This window comes from Hylaeus volcanicus, chromosome 8, assembly GCF_026283585.1.
Source record: "Hylaeus volcanicus isolate JK05 chromosome 8, UHH_iyHylVolc1.0_haploid, whole genome shotgun sequence".
NCBI lineage: Eukaryota > Metazoa > Arthropoda > Insecta > Hymenoptera > Colletidae > Hylaeus > Hylaeus volcanicus.
Window position 1 is genome coordinate 9,562,758 of NC_071983.1, and position 23,041 is coordinate 9,585,798.

Genomic DNA, 23,041 nt, shown 5'->3' on the forward strand with positions numbered 1-23,041 from the left:
CGTCGAGTAATGGGTCGGAACGTTGCTTTAGGAATTGGAAATCAGGTAAATGAACTATCTCAAAGCTTTAGAGGTGCTTTCAGACCTCTTTCTTTCTCCATTAACCATTCCGTTACGAACACGGTTCTACGTGAATCTTCTAAGAATTTTGTTTCTGGGATAATGTAGCTTCTAGGATAATATCCGTATTGAGCTATCCGCTCAAAAGTATCTGGACACTTGCTTCTGTTCTATAAAATATAGTTTAGCTTTGTACGAAAGGTATTTAGAACGCTTATATCAATCGTAATTATTATTGTTATCTTTTTGGGGGTATCACAGCATAATAGAATTAACTTTTATGTGCAAATTATATATGAGTAATGCAGAAATAAAATTTCTGCCTAGAAATACAAAATCTAATGGAACGGTCTCAATGGTTAAAAGAACAGTGCCACTAAACTATTGATGATATGTTTAAGTTCTTTTGAAATTGATAAGAATCAGTGCAAGGTTAGTGCAAGCGGTAATATCCAACCGCCCCGGATACATCGATGAATCCCGTATTTAATTTTAGTGTAGTATTGGTAAGTTCCTTGCACGTAATTTTTAATATGAAACGTTAGATATATCGCAAGAAACTAATAAAAAATCGATCTTGTTCGCTACTTTAGGTACATAAATAACTTTTATGCAATGCTGATACGTATTTATTTCGCGAACGTCCGGATAGTGTTGAGCGGTAGTGTACCGTTGTGCAATAACATCCATTGTACCTCGACTATCCTTACATCTTTCCGAAGCTCGTACCCGGAAGTCTCCGAACATTAAAGAACCTAGTCGAACGAAAAGCCCTCCCCAAAAAAAGTCTTCTTGGAGGGGTTGATCGATTCACGAACCACGGCGCGGACGTACGTGAACCACTGCTGGGTAGGTGGCTCCGAAAGTTCGCGAGGTTTTCGTAAGATGAAAAGTTGCAGAGTCGGGACAAGCGGACAAAGTACCGTCGGACGTATCCAAAGGCAACGGTAAATCGTCGAAAATGTTTGGATCGAATAGAGGAAAGAAGCTTGGTAGGGGAGCAAAGGTAGGGCGAAAGACGCCGAGGGTGTGGGTTGTCTGGTCGCTGCTTTGCGTCGAGTGATGTGGGTCATTCAGGCTCTCCTTTCTTCACGACCAAAGAACGCAACTATAGAAAACCCAACGATATCGTCGCGACTTCCAGCTTCCTCTTCTCCTATCTTCGCTCGATTCGCTCTTTCCCGAGGTATTTCGGCCTTTTGTTGTCACAGGCACCGCCGGTAGGACACGTCAATTATTATTTTGAGGGCTACGATGATGCTACGTGAACGTAACTTCTTCTTCAACACGATAAACATCTTCAGGCTTGCATCGAAGATGATGGTGTTTACATTGTCACGATCTTTTTTTCGTTGGATCTTGATTATCGAACAGTTTATCCAAAATCTCTTTCCATAATACATTGGGGATACAGAGGGTACGAATGATTGTACAGGGTTACGGGACTGACTGTAAGGGCAACTTTGAGAAGATCGATATAAAATTCATTATTTATCGTATCCTTCCGGTCCATATAATTGATTTTTTTTTCATTCCTACTCGAAAGACCGAAAAAAAACATACACGTCAAATTGAGTAACCTCTTCCTTTTCGAAGTCGGTTAAAAAATAGAAAAATATAGGTGGCACTATAGTTATGGTCCGCAGCGTAGTCGCGAAACGACCGAAGAGGGTCCTGTTCCGCGACAACCGGTCGTCGAACTCGGTACGAGGGTAATCGGTGGTCGATGGTGCGAAGTCGAACGACGGTGATCCTCCAAAGTTCCGTCGTCTCGGTTAAGAATAGAAATTGGAGCAAAGTCGGCCAGACGTTCTCGGCCGCGGAAGAAAAAGAACGCATCCGTCGGCCAGAATTAGAGGAGGAGGAGACACGCGGGAATGCTTCGACGGGAGCGTGGCGTGTTTGCGTCGAAACACGCCAATTTCTCCTGGTACCTGGAATCGGGATTCCCTCGATTATTTATAGCGCGCGTCGCAGACGCAGACGCCGACGCGATCGCGCGAGCTCTTCCTACACCGCGGACGTCTGCTTCGTTCAACCACCTTCCTGTCCTCTCCCCGTTCCCGTTTCCGTTACCACCGACACGCTCTGCTCGCCACCTGCTACCAATTGCATAACATCGCGAGCTCTCGCGCCAAATCTATCCTCTGATCTCCGCGGATAGTCCAGTCGATCGGAGACGAATTTTCCGGGATGCCGGAACTAATTTCCGTAGGTTTCAAACTTGAAGTAGGGGTAGGATTTCGATTGGATATCGCGAAAATTATTGCGACGATTTTAAGGATCGAAAGGTTTGAACCGTGGGGATCCACGGTAGGTAAAGTAAGGTTTAACCGCTACGTGGGTGAAAGCAGGGTTAAAGAATACATATTTTTAAAGAATACAACGGTCCGAAGTTAAAATTGCGGTTTCGTGAAGAACTGGCAGATGTTAAACGATGGGAGCAATGTTCTGATTCGCTGAAGTAAATGTAACATGTCTATGGTAATTGTGAGAACATAGTACAGACATAACTTGCAAAACTACAAGGACCAGCGTTACAGGCGCTAAATTTTCAACCCGAGCTGCTACCTCTTAAACGGCCTTTAAAATAGACGGGAGACCAAGCCGAGAATTACTGGACCTAGGACAAACGACATTTTTTCGGTGACCACCTGTTCCCGCTAAAGTAGTGCCCATTAACGCTAAATCTACTGTTTCAAACTTCTTTGTAGAATCGCAATTGTTGAAATAGGGAAGCAACGTAACCGGGAATCTGATTCACCCTTCACCCCCTGCAATTAGATGATATAGTATGCAATATAATTGGTTGACCTCGGTGGTTCTAGCGTTAAGTCCTCTCGATCCGTCTAATCCAGATGATATTTCCGCGCGACGACGGATGCGCTTCATCGGGACGCGTGGTAACGCGAGACGTTAACGCAACAATACGTTAGAGCTGGCGGACGCGAGCCGCGTTAATAGGAGCTTAACACCCCAGTAATTTAGGCGTCAGTGCCGCCGCGACACTATCCCAGAAAACGACGTCCACGATTTCGAACCACTCCTCGAGGCCTGGGTGCTTCGACTTTTCCTGCCCTTGTCGCTCGAAGACGCCGTCGTAGCCGGCATTCCTCCGCCCGTTTGGATCCTCTCCAACGCTTACGCTCCGGCTGACCAACGCGTCTCTCTTCTGTCGGTCGCGCGACGTCGTCAACCCGCCGTGCAACCGTGGAAATTCGTTAGGCCGTTCTCGCGCGGGCATAATTCATGGGATAAGAAGGATTTAAGAGAGTTCAGATTCAAGCCGGGAAAGACGCATAGCCGGGGATCCTGGGGCGACAGGTATGATTTAAGGTAACGCGTTTCTGGCTAAGAAAGTGTCGCCCGTTGTATATCGCCAACGATATTTGAATCTAGATCCGGAGATTGTCTCGGTTACGACTTTTCGAGGAAGGGACGAATTCTTTCGTTCTACTCACCATAAACGAGCGGCCATCGCGAACGCTCCACCGACTGCTAGGCCCGGAGTAATGGGGATCTGCAAGCAAAAAGAGCAGGGATTATTGGCAATTTTTTCCCCTCTGAGAGCTATTATACGTTAGAGCGATAAGGACAAACTCGACAGTGTGAGAGTAGAATCTTTTAGTCTATCTTTCAACTACTGTACAAATTTCATTCCTGACTTATGAATTATTTAACACGTTGGTCGCCATGTTACCCAGTAATAGAACTAAAGAAATTAATTCGGAAAGTGTGGCGATAATGAAAATAAATGCCACGGTGTACAGTAAGTCCCATAAATATTCGTACCCTCCATGTCTATTGAAGAAAGTCTAAATTAAATGATAAGTTTGATCTTTCCAACTAAATGTTTCATTATAAATATGTATATAAATAAACTTTACACGTGTATATACTTCTAATGAAAAATTTATTCGAAAACATTAAACCTATAATTTAATCGAAGCAAATTTCTTCAATAGATATTGAAGATACGAATACTCATGAACCTGACTGTATGTTAAATTGTCTAGACTTCAACAATCTCGAGACGAAATTTTAACCAGGAGAAATTTTCGCGGGTCTGGCAACGTGTTAAAAAACAAACGTTGCAGCAGCGATGCAATTAAAAGGGAAGACGAGAAATCGCCTCGAATTTGGACGAGTAGCTCAACAAACAATTATTCAAAAGCATGCACCATCATCGCGTCGCAATAGGGGGCTTCCTCGAGACCAAAGTCCAAATTACCGCACCGAAATGGTTAATCGTGCGTGGCTTTCGCTGCCCGAGAGAATCCGGATTCGTTAACGGACTCGTTAACGCGATTTCGCGCGGCGTCGCTCCGCGATGAAGTCCTCTCTGGCAGTGTTGCGTTCTAGAAAACGACGCGTTTCGCTGCTAGTCGGGCAGGAATGCGCGAAAAACAAACACGAGCCACTGACCACCAGACGTCTCGCTGCTAATTCGAATATATATGCGTCTAAAATTAATATAAATTTGCGCGCCCCGGGGCGGACGCCGCTCGGCCACGGGAATGCGAGCGTCGTTCGCGTAAATTGAGACAAGTTGCCGGAACGACCGTCCACCCCCTTCTGCGATCGGTATCTCAAATTTCTGTTGAATTTCCTAAAATAAGGTAACTGTTGCATGCGTTTACGCCTCGATAACGATACATGATTAGATTGGGTATGCTGGCGTAAATTCATATTTTTATATACACACAGATGAAGAACAGTTTCGATTAGAGTATGTTTCGTTTTTAACTAATTTTTTGTTTATGCATCTGTTTGTGTATATTTATATCATCATATTATCTGGTCCACCATTTCCCGTGTATATTTTTGAATATTTATATCGTGCACAACAACTCTAGATACACGATAGACCTTTTTATTATCTGGCACACCATTTCCTGTGTACATTTTTGTATATTTACTTTACGCACAACGATTTTCTTATTATTTCGTGCACCATTTCCTGCGTGTATTTTTTGTTTATTTATATAATACACAACAACCCTAGTTGTACGACAGATTTTTTTATTATTAGGTGCACCATTATCATCGTTCTACTAGTAAGTATGCCCTCCCTTAGATCCTCGAGGATCATCCCATGTTTCGAACGACACCGAGTCACCTGCCATCTTCCGAAGCCCTTCCCCTAAATAACGTCCGTTGACGCTGTTTATCTTGTATCGGTTACTCGAGACTCTCGTCCAGTGAAGAATCACGGCCATCTCTGGCCTGGAAGGGAAGTCTGCGCAGAATAAACGCGTCCAGTTTCTTCGCTTTGTCGTGTCGGTGCTCGAGGCAACCCCCGTCACTCATGACGGAAATCACTCGATATATTAAACTCGAAAAAAAGTATCGTATGGGGGATATTTTTCTAAAAATCCTGTCGATCCTGCGAAACCCGTCTCGCCCTTTTCCAGGACAACGAGCCAGCTGACATTCAATACTCTTCCAAAGGAGGGAACCCAGCCGCTCCGAAGGGTCACTCTCAGTTATATCGCTCGCGATGTGAAAATTCTTGCGCGAGTATAGTGCGCACGAGGGGACTATGCGAGGGTATACGCAAAGGTCCGATCGATAACGTGAAATATGATCGGTAGGAGCGGGTCGGCGCGGTGCGCTAATAGCCGTGAAAAACATGGTCTATCCATCGACTCTCCACGCGTCTTGGCTCGCGAATCAACGCCCTTCTTCGTGGGTAAGGGTATGTTCTCGAAACGATCGGTATTTTTTGGTTCGTCCAAAAGAAGCACTCTAAGTTTATTGAAGACATTTGTCTAAATTAAATGAAAGGATTGGTGTTTCCAAATAAATGGTTATTCACGTATATATTTATAATGAGAAACTTATTTGGAATCGTCGAATCTATCATTTAATTTAGACGAATTTCGTCAATAGACACAGAGGATACGAATATTTATAGGGCTGACTGTATGTTTACATGTATTCAAAAGATGAAGTCACTGTTTCTTTAGTTGTATGTACGAGTGCCAGAAACAACACTCGTCATGTATAAAAGCAGAAGTCTAGGCAATTGGATAGCCCCCAAAATAAAGTCTTCTTTAGGAATTAATACAAACATAATGAATGCAAGTCCTTTCCCTTGCATATGATGCTTATATGCACCTTAACTCTTTAATCTATAACAGCGCGTGAGACTCGTGATACAGAATTTGAGTCGAATATGAAAAACACGAGTCATCCACGTCGTATGAAAATGCGCAAAGAATTTTATACCTGATCATGGCACGTTGTACAATAAATCGTAGGACAAAGGGTTGAAGACTAAGACAATATTATTAGGATTTTAGTAGGGTAGCGCAAGCGAAGGTATTGGCAACAAGCACCTATCCTCATTATCCTGGATCTCTATCCACTATCTAGTACATATACAACTAGTCTAGACCCGAATGCGTAAAGCGAGGCGAATCGTCTTTGGGTTAGTGGTCCCGCGAAACTGCGCCAAACCGGAGCCTCGGAAAGCTCCGAAGAGCCTTTGATCTAGCAATTAGCTTTGCCGAGGTCCCTTCGGATCATTCGTCCCTTCCTCTCTCGCCTAGAAACCAGCGCATTGCGTACTAAAATTATGAAACTATTCCAAATCATACGAATTTCACATGTCACGGCGTAGATTAAGTCGAGGCGTTTGCTAAAGTAGCTATTAATAAATAAAAGCTTCGCGTAAGCGTTGAAAGTTCAACTTTCCGCTTTGTTCATCGTTGAATGTTCTAATACATGGAGTAGCTACCTCCTTTAAACAGTTAAACTCGCTCATGTTACTCTCTTGGGTGTTCGATTATATCGATACGAGTACTCGAGATTGTCCGAGGATTACACCCTCGAAGGTTTCCACGGCTCCAAGCGAAACAGGTCGGCGGAAGCAGGGGTAACAGAGAACGCAGCGAAGTTCACGAGGTGATTTCGATTAGTTTTAATCTTCTTGCCTCTTCGGATAGACGACAAGCGGTTCGGGAGGAAAAAAGTCTCTAAAGTGCCGTGGAGAACGAGAACGATATCCAGCTGTCGTTTCTTTCTATGGCACCGAAGACACCTGCTCTCGGTCCCAGCGAGCGATAAATTCTGGAGAACGGTCGCTTCCTCGTTCTCGTAGTCGCTAACTCGATACTGGAGACGGGCAAAGTCTTGTCCAGATGAAAATTTCGAGAAACACGGTTAAAGCGAAAGGAAGGTCGAGAAATACCTTGTCAAAGATAATATCGGCTCCAATGAGCGTGACAAATTTTGCGCTTGCCTATAAAAGGCAAGCAGTTATCAATTATCCTCGTTATTCCCGCGGTTATCATTTAACCCTTTGCCCTGCGACTTAAATTTAAATAGAGAATGCCAGAAACAGAAACAGTAGCACCTTAGGTGTCGAAGCGTATTAATATTTTATTTTTGCGAGAAAAGTGTTTATTTGTGAAACCTACCCTTGTAAAGTTTTGAGTATTTAAACTTTTCGTTGCTTATTTCAATCGAAAGCAAACACCATTCTTGGCCGAATAACTTAACCACGAGTCTCACGCGTGATTGGAGGGTAAAGGGTTAAAATATGTTCCTCGCTGAAAAGAATACAAAACAGAAATTTATTTACGTAGTAAATAAATATTAAAACTGGCTAAAATCCTGCTCGATTCTGGTTTCGGACAGGTTGACGAGGACAGAACGGATGTAAATTTCAAAGGGTGAAGAGAATGCTCGAGATAAATCACGACGTTTGCCATTTATGGAATTAAAGAGGAAAGGAGAACGCGCAGCGGTCGGCGGTCGGCGGTCGGCTGGATGGGACCAAGACGAGCCGTCGACCGTGAACAGACGCCACGAATGTCGATTCGGATATTAAATTTCCTCGCCACCGGCGAAGCAAGACGTATTTCCCAGAGGACGAGAATCTGCTTTCCGGTAGAATGCGCTTGCATTCTCGCTCGCCGTTTCCCTTCCCTCGCGATGCTCCCGTTTCCCCTTATCCGCGCCCGCGGCCAAGTAATTGCGCGCAGCTCCTAGGATCAGGGTCGTTTAATTTTCTTTTTTGTCCCAGAACGCCACTGTTCGAATTCATTTGCGTAATTACGAGCGCGCGACGGAAAGTAAGCACTCGATGGGGCGCGTAACGTTTCGCTCATCGGACTCCGATCGAACAAAAGCGTCCCGACGATGAGCGTCGAATTTATACACGAGTAGGTATGGACGACTAGGTTTGTATTGCTTTGGTATAGCAGTGGGGCAATTTCCTACGTTTAATTAAAGGAGCTTCTTAATATTTTGAAATTGATACAATTTCAGATAAAAGCATGTATATTAAATTTAATGTGAATTTAAAGACTGTTGAAGCTTCAGGGATGTAAGGTTTATCAAACGAATACCTTTTTAGAATTCAAATAAATATCTACGTATTCAGGTTGACTCCACCAGTCACATAAAAATTATAACATTACCGACGATAATTTTTTGGCTATTCTTTCTTACTAATTTTATATGCCGTTAGATGAAAGCTACATCTGTATTTATGCATTCTACGATATTTATTTGAATTTATATTATAAAGAAAATTTATTTCACCATTATTAAACATTATTTCATCGTATTTCTCGACTTTTTATTTTATGGAGTTTTTATCGACTTGTGCAATGAGCGGCTCATATAGTAATTTATGAAAATCCTCACGTGAAGATAATTCCTTTTCTCTAAAGACCACTGGTTTAAACTACATGCAATTCGCCATTTTACTTCTCAGTTCCCCAAACAGTTCCGCGAAACGAATCGACAGCCCTTCGCTTGGAGTTTCGTAGAGTAAACGGTACACCCCAACGAAACGAAAGGTCGACTCTGGGGAGGGAAAAAGACTTGGAGGGGACGGGAGAAAGTCATTAAGCGTCGATCGGTCTAAGGAACGAGGAGAAATTCGGATAAGTCCGCGGTCCCGCGGAAGCCAGCCCGAAAGAAAGATCCAACCCCCTACTCGCCACCCTTGGGATTTGTCGGATAAAAAGCTCCGCGTGATAAATTTTAACTTTGGCCTGGCCCTCGCCGATCCCGGCTTCCGCTTTCTACCCTACTTCGTGAAAGGACCGCGGCGCCAAAAATGCGTTCGACGTGGCAAGGGGTGTCGCGACGCACAGTGGTTTTAAACGGGCACCTAACCGCGATGATCACGGAATTTTGATCATTTTCTACTACATTCACGGTTTTAGGAAAAATATGCTACGATATCTGAAATCTTATCCAAAGTCTCGGTTAGTACATCCATTAATAATATTACTTGTTCCCAACGATGACTTTTAAAACACAGTTTTTTTAATGACAGACAACTGTTTTAAAACATGGCGATGCGAGGGTGGAGAATAACGTCAACTCGAAATGACGGAGACGCCAGGGTGCGGCCTGGTTGAGCGAGCGTTCAGCTAACCGTTGGCTCTTATTTAACGCCGAGGAAATCTCCGAGAACCCTTCGCTAATTTCACCCGGCGTCTCGCGACGTTGAAATATCTCTCTTGCGGCTGTTTTCGTCGTAGCGTTCATTTTCAACGCCACGTTGAATCGTCTCGCGTTCAAACGCACCCCCGAATACACGCATACTCGGGAACACGAGTGTTCTGTTCGGGAGGGTGCGGCGGAGGAAACGAAACGCTTACAGACTGTGCCTCGACGACGCGCCTCTAAAAATCGTGCAACTATTGATCGAAACGAGGAAATCGAAAAATTCCTGCGGGAGTTTGTAGGCAAATACTCCTAGTATAAGGGGAAAATGTGAAGAAACAGGCCGAGCAAACTTTTCTGTCATGAAAGTCGGTGAGAAGTTGTGAATTTTCGTAGGAATCGGGAAAAGGGAGTCAATTTATAACTAAAAATGGTGCAACTATCGATCGAAGCGAGGTAATCGAAAAATTCCTGCGGGAGATTGTAGGCAAATACTCCTAGTATAAGGAAAAAATATGAAGAAACAGGCTGAGTAAACTTTTCTGTCACGAAAATCTAATAGAACTTCCTCGGGCCAACAGGACGCCTGTCGACTTCCAATTTGTCCACAGCGTTGACAAAAGGTCAACCTTTAGAATCAAAAGGGAGAAAATCGATTCTACCGTATCTTCCTGCATGCACCCTTAAGACCAGACGACAACCCCCTACCTCCAGGAGGTTTTTCCTGCGAAACGAATCGGGGCAGGGATAAGCGGAGGGGTGTTCCAAGGACGCGAGCATAAATACCGATTCCACTTGTCAGGAGTGATGTACGGTCGAAGAGATACGATACGAAATGTTGGCGAATACCGCGAGGGACTCACAGCGATGTCTCGAGTCACGGGCGAGCACCCTCGATAACTCCGACGATTATCGATATCATCTCCTCGCCCCGAGGAATACAAATGAAACGCAACTCGATCCTAGCAACGCGTCGTAAAACCGCGTGAGACAAACAGCGCCGGTTCCGCGGGGCGTTTCTCTTTGTCATCCGCCTATGCAGCGCGACGCTTTTCAAAAACTTTCGCATTCACGCAGTCGCGTCTTCTTCGCCGAAGCGGCGCAGTATCGATTTCCGCGTTAATTACGAACCAGCCGTGAATAGGAGGACAGTGACTTATTTCCTACTTTTGTATAGCGCTAGCTGATTCGATGCTCGAGAAATCCAATTCGAACACAGCCTCGCGAAAACACGGCAACTTGTGTTCTACGACAGTGTTTCTCAAACTCTACAGGTCCCAGAATGGGATTAAATTATCTTTCTTCGAGGAAGTCAAGAGTGGATAATGCTTGAGATAGTCACGACTTGTAGCTCTCGGCTTGTTTCCAACAAATACTCGGTTTCAAAAGGATGCATTTAAGAATCTTGACACCTTCTACGAGGAATATCTTTCATTGTTTTCGCGGGAAAAATTATGTATTAAAGTTGCTACAAAAAAGTCAACATCTAATTTGCGCTCTCGCATCGATCCCAGTGAACAGTCGACAGACGCTCGAATCGAAGAGACGCGAACAGTGGCGGTGGATGGTTGCTGATCGCGAATCCGAGCAACAAATCTCATTGAGTTAAACAGAGTATCGACGCAGATCGTTTACAAGAAACAAACGATCCCAGAGTTCGCGAGAGCTGTCTCCGTTGTTGCGTTCCTTTGAAATAAAAGGTGGATCGGCCATCGCAAAGGCCCGACTCGATCAATTTCTATTTGCGGAATCCAACACCGGACTGGGCTCGAATAGCGAAGACTCGGACTAACGAGGCGAACGGCGCTGGGTTGGGTTTCGATCGGGCAAAGACCCGCGACGGTTCGTTATCGAACGTTAAATTGGTCGCAGACCTCGTCACGGTAATTACTTCGAATCGGTATTCCGAGTCGGTCGCGGAACGTCTCACCTCCACGGATGACGGTAATTAGCATCAACGAGGGAGGGCGGGAAGGAGTACGCGACGGAATTCGCAAGGTTCGATGACCGAAATTTTGCCAAGACGAGGCCTGAACGCTGAACCATTCGCAAAGTGTGTACGCGTAATCCGTGATGTAATGCATATGCTATAAACGACCGAATGTTTCGGAATTCATAGAGTACAGAGACCCTCTAATCAGAGTCACGAAATAACTTCAAGATTATATTTGATTAACGCTGGTTGACTTGATTTGTACCGTTCAAATAGTAAATAATTCCTGAAGTAAATAATTCAATCAGTGGTTTATTCTATATGCATACGTCCATGGGAATCGTTATCTTTGAACATCACGCATATTTGCTCTGACGCAATCGCTGAAAAATGGATTTTAAAATATTTTTCACCGTGGTAAAAATAATTGTGGACCCGCTGGTCGCGACAGGGTGGCGAAGTGCAAATTGGCCGGTGGTGTTAGCGCGACAGAAATTTCGGTCGACCACCCAGCTCGTCACCTCTCGCGAATATTTCGAGATGAGGCGTCGCCGACGTCGAATCGACCGTTCGCGTCTCCGAACGGTGACGGGCGTCCCGGTGCCTCGTCCAACCTAATGTACGTTCCATATTTCAGCATCGTCGTTCCGTTCGTTCGCGATAATTTGCGCCAGACCTAGCCCGCCGCGAAATCGATTAGCCCTCACGGAAAACGAAATTATGCCACGAGATCGTGGCCAAAAAGAAGCCTTCATTAACTTCGTGGTTTGCCTTCTGGTTATCGTGCCATTCCCATGTTGTAATTCTAGCGAGTTCACTGCAAGAAATCATTTTAAACTGGACGTTGGAATATTTTCAAAATAAAGATTTCACTCGTGAAAATACGGTTGATTGCATACACGCGATTTCGTACACTTTACCACTGCTGAATTATTAGGTGGTGAACTTGCATGTTGTTAATCGTTAAAAGTTAAACCATTTTTGTATTTAACATTTTTTTTCTATCTCCGTTAGTTTTTTTTAGAAATTTAATGAAATAGATATTTTATTCACCAGTTCCAGGATAGTTTTTACCCCTTGAACATGAATACCAATGCTTTGTTTATCAAGTTTCATCAAAATCTGCTTGTAACAATTGACTTATGTTCCTTGTTAATTCTTGTTATTTTTCTGTCACTAAAATTCGCTTATTTCGAAGGTGTCCTTCGCTTTCTTCAACGATGTCTAACCGACAGAAGATAGGAGTTTCCTACTTGAGAATTCGCTAATTTTTTAGCACTGTCTAGTACAGAGGGTCAGGAATTAAGTTGACTACCTTGTTATGTATACTTATGGGGCGAACGGATCTCTCGGAGCAGGGAAGATAAATCAAGATATCCTTCGTAAAAATTATACACGTTTCTTTACTCAACACGATCTGTCGACCTAGTCGAAAACAATCTGACGATCGCGCGAGACTCTCCCAACGTACCAACTCCGGCGCCCAGCTCAAAATAGACTGTTCCCACACAACGCACCTAATAATTGAAATTAATCCTTGCGGACAGACGAAATGACTAGATACGGGAAGATACTCATCAGTCGCGGGCGAAAACAGAAAATCGCGAATTGAAACGAGAGCATCGACATGGTCGTTTCTCTGTCAGAGCAGACTTCTCGTCTGGACCGCTTCGATTCGGCCTGGTGCCCGCAGAACCGTATAAATAGTCATGCGGATCGTTTGGCAGTGACATTGGTGGGATTTTTGAAATTCACGAAACGCCTGGCCGTCTGCCGGTCACCGTTTCTCCCCGCGGTTCCTTTTTACGCTACGCTCGAGCGCCAGATGTTTTCTAGCTCGAGCCCGCCTCCTCGAATCCCATCTTGCCGCGTCCGCGACAGACCAGAGACACCTGTCGTCTCCGCGAATTGGCGGCTCGAGGGATCGATTCGAGTTTTTCCCTTGGCGGGGCGAGGACTTGCCCGGGACGCGATCAGCGATTTGCCAAACTTTTTCCCAATCCGGGGAACTCGACCTCGATTTGGTGGATTTCCTTGAGTCTCGGCAAGAAGGATGACCCGGAATGTCACCCTTACGGCTGAAGAAACGGGATTAACTCGACGTTGACACGGTGACACGGGTCGTACACCATCTCCGCGGAATCATCGTTAACCCGACGGACACTCTCGACCAAAGCCATTCGCGTCAACTTGAAAGTTAACGATGCTTTTTACTGCAATTTTCGAGGAGAATATTGCGATAGAGAGTTAATTCGATCGACAATCAAACTCCCCTACCTTCGATTAACTCTTTCAGGCTCGCAATTATAAGTGACAAATAAAATTCAGGTTGCACAGAAATGAGATAAGAAACTTAAAATAAAATAGTAACACTAAGTAAAAGGTGGGATAGTTTTTAACCGACCTAACTTCAAACAGTTAAGAGTTGCAATTGTATGTATAACAGGTATGCGTTGATCTCGATAGTTTTAGCGACTGAATCTAGATATTTGAATTAAGCACGTTGACTACCAAACTACTCGTGAAAATTTATATCAACCTTAGCACTTTGTTTCTATACATCTGTAACTTATTTTTGCAATTTCGTCAAATGTGACTCCTATGCAGATTTATTTTCTTCAACATCTCATCTTCAGGATTAATTTATTTAATTCCTTAGTGAAGAGTCCTGTCACCCACATACGGGTGACGGAGCTTTTCACTAAAGAACTTCAACAAATAATTTGAAGGACTAAGTATTGATGAAAACAAATCTGGATAGAATTCATAAATTTTGGTTAGAATTCAGAAATAAATAATACGACGAATGTTAGATTCTATAGTTTCTAATTGTCTCGAGACGAAATTTTACTCCTGTAGACATTTCCATGCGAATCAGTGTGGCAGTTAATGTGTCAATCAATCGTAACAGAAAAATATAGAAAACACTTTGCACTCGATCAGTTTCATAGCACCCAAAGGCTAAATATCTTTGATCGAATCTGATTGTCTTAAAACTCCTACCATTTTTGTCCAAACGAGATTTTTGTTTAGTCGCGACTATACTTATTATCGCACGATAATATCGAGTAGTATCTACCCTAGAACGGGTCGTGCGTTTCATCGAGCGACGTCTCCATCCCGGATAAAAGGAACGGCGCCGAGTGGCGAACGTTCTCGCGCGGGAATCGCGTCGCGGCGCTGAAGGCGAGCGAAGCAGGGCACGGGGGGTGTCTGTCGCGTGCCGACGCGTCTTCGCCTCCTCTACATGCGCCCCCACGCCCCTTTTCCTCGCTCTCGTCTGCTACTTTGCCGTGTATCTTTTTCTTTCGCTCTGCTCGCCTCATTCCCCGACGAGTTATGCAACCCGCGGCCGAGTCGCGAAGAGGATGCTTCGTCCGTCGTGGAATGCCGCTAATTGGCCGAAAATAAATGCCTCGCGTCGAACGGCTCTCTCTCCTATTCTCTCCCAACCCTCTCTACCCCCAGCCGCCCTGCGGCCGTTACTTTGTCTCGTCTTCGCGCTTGCCATTCCGCGGCGAGCCACCTCGTCGCTCGAACCGCTCGTTACTCTCCGTTTCCGCGCGTTTCTCTTCGTTTCTCTCGCGATCGTCGCCGCTTCGCCGGTCATGACGATTTTCAAAACCGAGAGGAACCCGAGATTCGTTGCGTCGCACTCGATTTAGATCGGGTTTCGAGTTCCGTCTACGCCAAGGACGGCGATCCCGCGCCATTTTCGGCCCGTTCGAACAGCGATTGCGATGTTCGCGAATTTTGTGTAACTCCAACCATTTTTGTATGAACTTGATAAAATTTTACTTAGGGGTTCCTTACGATCCAAGGGAAGCTATAAGCTACTTCGTTTCGAGGAAACATAAGCTCTAATTACTTTTATAAATGACATCAGTGTCACTGTTTCTCTCGAGATACAGCGACCCTAGCTTGTTCGTATCTCGGAAAATGTTTAATATTTTTGGATGAAAATTTTTGTGTTTACCCTTCAGCCATGTATCTTTCGAATAAAGAAACACTGATAGAGAAATATATAAACAGAGTATAGAGAATAATTCGTGAAGGTGCCTTTCTTACTTGTCAACCCTTAACTAGGTTATGAACACTCCAAAACAAATTCTCACCTGGATCGAGCAACGGTAGTAGGAGTTACAGGGAAGTTTCAATCGGACTGAGTTTTACGAGCGTTCGGGATCGTTATCGAGAAGAGGAGACGATTTTCTCGGTGAAAAAGCAAGGAAGGGCGATCCATCGAGCCGCAGACGCCGCGACGAGGGTCGTCGCACCGACTCCAGACGGGACGGGACGGGAGCGCTTACAAAGACGACGGGAGCAAGCAAGCAAGGGTTCGTGGAACAGCGTGAAAGAGACAAACGAGGCAGGCCTTTTAACCGTGCGACTCCTGTTTCGGAGCACTCGTCGCCGCGAAGAAGAGAAACAGCGGAGAGCCACGCGGAGGCCATTACTTCTTCCCTACGTTTCCTCCATCGCGACCCTCGCTCGGCTCCGTTCGAATCCGATCGAACGGATGCACGTAGACGAGCATCACGTAGCCCACGTCGAACGGTCCTCCAGAGGATTTCGCGAATCAGACAACCCGTCGATTTGGCACCCGTCACGTTCCTCTTCCTGCCAATTGCTCGTCAACCCGACGACAAAGAGCTGCCTCGTTTTTCTCCATCCCCGCCCGGCTCGCTCTCTCGCCCTCGCAACAGCGAGACCTAAATTTTTCGGTTGAACGCTCTCCTCGACGATACATCAACCTGACTCTCCGAAAAAAGTGTATACAGGGAGATCCAACAGTGATCACGCTTCATATATATATATACGATCTCAAACAGTTTTGGGAAGATTTAGAATTCTAGTCTGGCGTCAAAAAGTACTATCACGAAAGAATATCTCTTGAAAGATCATTTTTTTTTTTTTTAATAGCGAGTGAGTGAGTTTTATTTATCAGGATGCGAAGTCGAGTAACTTTGCGTTCATTTAATTCTTGCATTTGCATTTGCTTACAGTCAGTCTCATAAATATTCCTACCGTCTATTTCTGTCGAAGAAATTTGTTTAAATTAAATAGTAGGTTTAATGTTTCCAAGTTATGTTGAAGTATATATTAATATACATATTGTATAAGCTTATTCATATACATATTTATAAAAAAACAGTTCATTTAGTAATATCAAAACTATTATTTAATTTAGCCAGACTTCTTCAATAGACATAAAGGGTACGAATATTTATGGAGTTGACTGTATGTACCTCTCTTCATAATTCTCTCATTAGTCCTAGTCTAACAACCTGTTGGGGCCCACTGACCCTCCTATAGCTCGGGTACCTCGGGGTTGCTAAACCCGTACTGTAAACGTAGCCACAGCCCCTGAGGGCTCCTCGCGAAAATACTCCATATTTACTTTTTTAAATCTAGTGACAAATATTTGTCGTCGAAACGACGCGCGACGATCCGTTATCGACGCGGGTCCGTCGACAAATCTAAACCGATAAGCTTGATTTCTGCAAAACCCGACTCGCGGAAACACCAGTGTCGAGGAGAAGAGGAAAAATCCACGGCCGACTGGAGGATCCGACGAAATCCTCGGATGTCGTAAAGATAAACGCTGATTCGATAAAACGCGATCGCTTCGCGGAAGCCGAACTTAATCGCGTGATAAACTTTCTGGACGACGTCACTGGCACGGATTTTATTGCCGCGTTACCGAGCCGTCGGAGTCGTACATTAACCGTAACGCCCTAATTACCGGCAATTACACCTTGGGGAACGATGGACCCCCCAACGACGCTTGGCGTCGCGTGAGGTAAGAATGTTTTTACGAGAACGTATTAAAATGGTTGGTAGTCTGGCTCGTTATAAACATTAGCAGTATAAGAAACGCAAGAATAAACGTCCTAACGATTGCAGCGAGAGTACACGTACGAGAATTGAGTCGAATGGGACTTCCAGTTAGATTCTCTCAACATCGGGTGTATCATAACGTTGGTAGTAGGTAGATCATGTTCCGAAGTGACCCTAGGACCTCAGGATGTACTTTTCCTTGAATAGAACACACTCCGTAGCGCCTTTCATTTAACCCTTTGCACTCTGCGCCATCTCGTTGCAAAATATGCGAACAGGAATCTCATTCTTATAATTTTTATGAAGCGTTGACATAAAGAATTTATGTTTGCAGTGGTGTCACTAACAAAAGTATAGGGGACATTCGAGTGCAAAGGGTTAAAACATACAGCATATAAACTAATTAGACAAAATATGGACTTGCTTAAATTTGGAATATACGTAGAATACGCCTTTTCTTTTTTGTAATATAAAATGCGACTAAAAGCAATCAACAGGGAAGTGAAATATGTTTTTGATCAACAGCGAGAGGATTAATGGCGCCATGGATCAACGCGTCGCGACGCCTGTACCGGCTTTAGGGATAATGTACGATTATGTTGCCATTAACGATACCGTCAGGAGACGTGCCGACCGAGGTGCATAGTCGCGAGTATGCAAAGCTTCCAGACAATCGATTTTAGGCGAGGAAACGCTTCTGCTGTAATTCGATACGCGGTGGCTCCTTCGACTTCGTGGTCGGAGATCAAAGTCGTCGGAATGCTCGATTAAAATCCTCTAGTGCAGTGGTTCTCAATATTTCATCCCTTATTTACAAGCCTATTACATCGAACAGCCTTCAATTTATTTTACCACTTTTGACTTTTATCTTGTCACATACCTTTGACATACAGTCTATGTCTATTTAAGAAACTTGTTTAAATTAAATGGTAGGTTTGATGTTTTCAAATGTACGTTTGTCTAAATATATATGTATATATAAATATGCACATGTATAAGCTCATTCATGGAAAATTCATTTGGTAATATCAAAACTATTATTTAATTTAGTCAAACTTCTTCGATAGACGTAGAGAGTACGAATATGTATGGGACTGACTGTATGTATCTTTTTACGTCGTTATTTAATTTTTCGCGTGTCCCAAGGTGTACCTTTGAGGATGCTCGTACTTCGATTTGGGAATCACTGCCGCAGCGAATACGAGGTCGGGGCCAAATATTTTGGCCGCGTAACTGCGAGTGACGTAACCGTCATAGTTGCATCCCCTCTTATCGGAGCCACTGACGTAACGATTTATCGTACGACAAATTACAGTTACTTAATCGTCTGTGAACTTACTTAGGTCTATCGAAACGTTTTTCGAACCAACGATTACCAGGGACGGTTACTCGAGCTCTGGAGGTTATCTCCGCTTGAGCAAAAGTTCGCTGAAACATTGAATTTCATACGGTTATAATTTCGTTGAAGTCAAACGACCGCAGTTCCCGGAAAATTTAACGCCGACGCTGTAGCTGCAGCGCACAGACTGCACCCCCGCGGCTTGATTTATTCTCGGATTTTCTCGCAACAGCTCCTTCCGCAAAGCGCCTGCATCGTTCCTCCGATTATCAAGCATGACGCTCGCGCGCCGTTTCGTTCTTATTTTATTGCGCCGCTTCGCAAGATCTTCGTGCCAGCTCGATACAAACGATAAACAGCCAGGCGTACGGAGCGCAAAAACTGTTCTCCCACATTACCCCGCGAACAAACATCCCCTTTGCGCGATCGCGCTTCTCGCGAAGAGATCAATGTCCTTTCTACCGTCGTTACTTTAACGCGTTGACTGTCGGACAAATATTCTTGAAAAGGTTCTAGCAGGATAAGGATAGGCAATCGGGCCCACCCCAATTTTCATTGTTATTATGTGTTGTGCAATACTTTTGACCTAAACATCATCCCACAAAGTCTCAGACTGCTACCCCTCCGTTTAAGAGTAACACGAGGGTAAACACCCTTAACTTTATTACTTTTTTTCTCGGTTACTATTTCAGATATTTCAATTCTGTAAAAACGAAAATATTCGTACTTATAAACTGCATCTCATATATTTTTTTCAGCGTATAAGAGTAGAAAATAAATAATTTATCTTCTGGGGGTGGTAATTTATAAACAACTCTGTGAGGGAGACCTACCAAAAAAATCAAGAATGACAATCGATTATTTAGCTGACACGTATAACAGTTTCAGAACAGTCAGTCTTGGAAAATGGTTAAATAATTAAAAAGAAACAGAAATCCCATGCGTTACGCTCCGTGCAATGTGTTGAACTAGAATGAGATAATGGTCAGACACACTACGCGTATCGTTACAACGGATTCTAGTGATTAACTATACAGTTTGCCAGACTTACAATGCTTCTCCCTCTAAACGGGCATCAGACCTTAAAGGATCAATGATGATATTCGAACGCTTTACAAATGGTATAAACGAACACTTTGCAACCGATAACATTCAACGTCAACCGTGACCTTTACAAATAACTATATTTCCCGTCTTTTCAACAATCGCACGATTTCAGCTTCATTTCGCGAGTCGTACCGCCGCACAAAGAAGTTGGAATCAGTTTCCTCGCCTCGGTGTCGGAGAAATCGACTTTGGAGATGGATTCGCGAAGAAGTGCACTTCGAGCGAAGATTTCAATGAGATCCTCGATTAATTCATCGCGGCGATTCTGTGTCAAGTTTCGATCCCCGCCGAGAAACGAACACGACGGAGTAATAGGGACGGACTTGGACCAAGGGTTGGGACGCAAAAAAAAGAGAAGAAAAAATAAGGTGGGGAAAAAAAAGAAGAATTCACGATTACTCGAACGCGCGCGCAGCTGCCACCGCCGAGCTCTCGGTTATTTGCATCAAAGCCCTCGTTTCTCCTACCTGTTCGTCTCTTTCTCTCCGTCGGTATCTAGGATGGATCCTCCCGCCCGGTCTTTTCAGGTGAACAAACCGTTCCCTTTTCTCTCTTTCGTGCAGACACTCGCGTGTGCGCTGAAAATTACTCGAGGCAGCGACTCGAGCCTCTAGTCCTGAGCCCGAGTGCACTTCTGCAGGGAAAATGATGTACCCTAAATTATTTTTCTTTTTTTTTCTTTGGAGGAATCGTAAAGGGGTCGGTACCATACGACTTTCGGTTTAACGGCGTGCAACTGGAATCGTTCAACCTAGTGTTAGTAAATGAACGACTGAAAAAGGTATGGTCGTATAGCGGTTTGAATTAAGAAAATTATGGAAGCTATTCTAGTTGGAGCTAGGTGATCAAATGGTATTGATAATATCAAATTCATGTTGGTATGTTTGTGATTTCTTTACTACTCCCGCTATGGCTGTTCAATCCAGACGAACCTTTGTCTAATCGCTCTCCAAGCTTGAGCTAATAAGGTACAACCGAGAGCTTGAAGAACCTAAGTGTTTTTTCCTTCGTCTTTTCGCTGGTAATGCCACGTCTCTAATATATAGCATTTAAATATAATATTACATTTATCTATTTTCTCCCTCGTAGTTCAAAATTTGACCAAACACAACAGTTGCGTTGTTCCAAGATTAAAAGGGCCAATCGTAAATCATTTACCTTATTTACATGAACATTCGAATCCCGAGGATCCGACGGTTAAACAGAGGAAAAACGTGGAATTTCCTCGTTGAAGATGCGGCCGGCCGTGCTCGCGGGTAAACTGTACGAGAGCTCGAGGATTTTAATCGGGAACGCGGTTGGAGTGAAGCGCACACACGGACCAGCCGACGCGGAGCGTCGAGGAGAGTTCATAGACAGCGGGATGCTTTTACTTAATTAGCCAGAGTCGAGTCGAGTCGTGGTGTGGCCGATAGTCGGCACGGAGCTTCCGCTTTTTTTACGTCAATTACATCACCGTCGAAACTTCGGTTCGAAATCTCGTTTCCTGGTGCTGACAATTTTCAACGCGAAGTTTTTGATACCTGTTGGGTGACGAGTGCGCGATGTTTCTTTAACGAGTAGTGCTTCGATTCTTTCAGCAATTTCGAAGAATTTGCGAAACATTAATATCGCAGCAAAATCACATTTCCGTCATTGTTTGAATAACAAGTATCGTTAATAATTGATTTAACTGTTGGCAGAAATTTAATTTTTAGTTATTCAAATCGATAGATATAAAAATATAGAAACATTTCTCACGATTAATGTCTTCAGGGAATACTTATTCTGAACCGTGATTGTTATTAATATTTAGGCGAGTGCTTAATGCGAATATTTAATGCCTAAACTACTATCGCTCTGTAACGGTTTTGCTGCCTCACCCTGTATAGTAATACTTAGCATTCGCTTCATACTGCGACGCTGATTTAATGTTTCTGTTTTATTTTCATGTTTTTATAACGAAAACATATTTCTTCTACGTGCTCGGTTAATAACTTTGTAAGAGGCTCTGCGAATCGCAGACTGTGACAGAGTAATTACGCTGCATTGTATTACAATAAGTACTTGTTTTGTATTCTTCTTTGATAATGGGGAACAGATAAAAATATTGTTTAAAAAACGTAGAAAAAATATGTTTTCTTCGTAAAAATAGTAGCGAGCTAATCAGCTCCGATATATTAGAGGGACCGAAAAGTCATCAAAATTTAAAAATAAATCAACATTTACCAATCGTTCGATTCCCTTTTTAAAAAAGTTCTTCGATTTTTCACTGAAAAACTTTTTGAAGACATTTTGATTACTTTTATTACATTATATCACTATAAGGAAGATTACAAGAAAAAGATAATGTTCTAAAATAAATTCTCCGACGCGTATCATAAAAAGAACGCGTACAATCTTGGTATTCGTGATCAATATATGCATAGGTGATTTGATTGTTTCGATGCACATATCGGCACAACGCCGCGCATTGTTTCCCGAGTTTCCTCGGGCAACAATTTTATCACGCGAAAAATTCTTGATTCGCCATCGCCCGCGCTAGACGGCACGAAAAACGCTGGCTTTAAGAGACTTCTGTTGGGGCTTTGTCTAGGAATACACACCGACGAAACGAGTACATATCCAGAAGGGTCGCGCTTCAAGATGAATGCATACTCCTTTTGCTCCGCGCGCGTCCTTAGTTCTCGCGTGAAAGCGCACGAACAGAACGCAGTCGGCTTTTCAAATAAGGCGTTGTCGTCGGGCACGAATTCGCGGGGAACTCTTCCAGAACTCGGTCAGCTTCGCGACTATAGCAATATCCGCGAAAAATTGTCGACCTCGAGCAATAGACGAGTCACAAATATAGTAGAACCTCGATAGTCGAAGGAACATGAAGGTAAACTTGCGACTATCGAGGTGACTAGGTTGCACAACTATTTTCCTGTGCAGGGAATCGATACGAAATGAGACGTACTACAGAAATATATACAATGTACGATTAACGATCCGCGTTGCCACGCGGTGGCAGCAAAGAGAAAAAAGAAAGGACGATCTTCATCGATCGGTTAGTCGAGATCGAACTATGGTCGAGGTGGCACGCAGTTTTCTTTTATTTAAAAACCCTCCAGCCTTACACCTGTTCACTTTGTAGCTGGTCTTCTCCAATTATAGCTGATCTGTCGATTATGTTATGTTCGCACAGAAGACTATGTATAACACAGTCTTTCGATAACACCTGTTTTCTGCGAGACCAACCACCTCCTAACATCTATCAAAAAGGTATCACCCAGCTGTCACTTGAATATCTTTTATTTTTTCGAATTTCCTCCAGCAATTACGGAGGTACGCGTCGCGCGAAGAAATCAGTTCAGCGCTATGAAAGGAAC

General features: G+C 43.8%; 1 protein-coding gene across 5 annotated transcripts in view; it reads right to left on the bottom strand.

Annotated features, from left to right (window-relative positions):
• LOC128880933 (stress-activated protein kinase JNK) overlaps positions 1-23,041 on the bottom strand; it is a 127,620-nt gene that overhangs the window by 13,343 nt on the left and 91,236 nt on the right. For all 5 annotated transcript variants that reach the window (XM_054131518.1, XM_054131517.1, XM_054131513.1 and 2 more), the window contains one exon: positions 3,522-3,580. The gene's annotated coding sequence lies outside the window, so the exon portion shown is untranslated. The remainder of the gene's footprint in view (positions 1-3,521; positions 3,581-23,041) is intronic.